Source organism: Salvelinus namaycush, unplaced genomic scaffold (genome assembly GCF_016432855.1).
Source record: "Salvelinus namaycush isolate Seneca unplaced genomic scaffold, SaNama_1.0 Scaffold170, whole genome shotgun sequence".
In the NCBI taxonomy this organism is placed as follows: Eukaryota; Metazoa; Chordata; class Actinopteri; order Salmoniformes; family Salmonidae; genus Salvelinus; species Salvelinus namaycush.
The window spans coordinates 24,338-26,137 of record NW_024058453.1 but is presented as its reverse complement, the minus strand read 5'-3'; positions in this window follow the sequence as shown (position 1 = coordinate 26,137).

The following is a 1,800-nucleotide window of genomic DNA, read 5'->3' as shown; positions in this document are numbered from 1 at the left end:
GCAGGTGTCATTATTGTAATAGATATTCATGATAATTTCCATCTTTTAGAGATATTGTGTTTTATAGTCATGTCAGAGCAATAGTTAATGTCAAAGCACCAGTTCAGTAATTAGGTTATGACAGTTCATTAGATCAAGATGTTGTGTTTAATTTTTGTGTCAAAGCACCAGTTTAGTCAGTAGGTTGTTATGACTGTTAACTGCCACTCTATGACCTCTGTAGTCTCTGCTAGTCAAAAAGATGGCTGCTGAAAGCTTCTTGAGAACAGAGTCACTCCTATCGCTCAAATATGAACATAATATAGAACGGTAAGTAGCCTGTAGCTAATGCTCTGCTGATTGCAAGAAAACTGCTTCTCAGGTTTGATTTTGCTCCATTTTGCAACTTGCACTTGAAGTCACTCTGAACTCCAGTGCTCACTGGTGTGTAGACGACTTCACACCACAGTTTATTTCATTTTCTTGTGGCAGAACAGTCAGAGGTTCACCTAGGGGTCATGATAGGGCTGTAATAAATGTTTGCGTTTTTAGAATAATTGATTATGCTTTTGTTGTATTAATAGAAGGGGAGGGGTTATAAGACCCCTCCCTCCTTACATTTATAGGGTCCTAGACTACAGATTAACAACATATATATTCATTATAGAGGTGTAGAATTGTTCCACAGTTGTTTGCTCTCTCTCTCTCTGCCTCTTATAAAGAGACCCCTCTGGGAAATGTGTGACTGAGACAGAACTCTGCAGGGGAGTGTGGGAGATATGAGACTAGTCAGACATTCCACAATAAATCAACTTTGGGGAGTGCACATTTATTGCCTAGCTTTTAGATAACACTGAAAATCTATGTTTGTATAGCTGTGGATGCATGTGCTTGGTCTCAGGAGTAGAAGATAATGACGTAGGCAGTGACATCACTAAGGCTGGACTTCGGTTTAATAAAACAACTTGAGACTTTTTCAATGATGCAGAACTTACTCAGCAACATTCGTGCTATGTTCCTGTTTGTCAACTTCTGTCTGCAATTGCATTAATATAGGTTTTTGAATGATTTAATTAAAAATATTGTCATAATGCTAATTTCACCAACGAGCCAATGATTTGCAAGGAACAAGGAAGGAACTTGTCCTATTCTATTCAGCCAGTGAAAGTGCAGGGCACCAACGTCAAACAACATAAATCTTATAATTAAAATTCCTCAAACATACAAGTATTTTACACCATTTTAAAGATACACTTGTTCTAAATCCAGCCACATTTCCGATTTCAAAAAGGCTTTATGACGAAAGCACACCAAACGATTATGTTAGGTCAGTACCTAGTCACAGAAAAACACAGCCATTTTTCCAGCCAAAGAGAGGAGTCACAAAAAGCAGAAATAGAGATAAAATGAATCACTAACCTTTGATGATCTTCATCAGATGACACTCATAGGACTTCATGTTACACAATACATGTGTGTTTTGTTCGATAAAGTTCATATTTATATCCAAAAATCTTATATTGGCGCGTTATGTTCAGTAATGTTTTGCCTCCAAAACATCCGGTGACTGCAGAGAGCCACATCAATTTACAGAAATACTCATAATAAACATTGATAAAAGATACAACTATTATACATGGAACATTAGATAAACTTCTCCTTAATGCAACCGCTGTGTCAGATTTCAAAAAAACTTTATGGAAAAAAAAACACCATGTTATATGTCACGCCGTGACCAAAGTAAGCTGTTTATTCTCTGTGTTGGTTGGGGGGTGATAGTGACTTGGGTGTGTCATCTATGTGAAATTGTATTTCTATGGT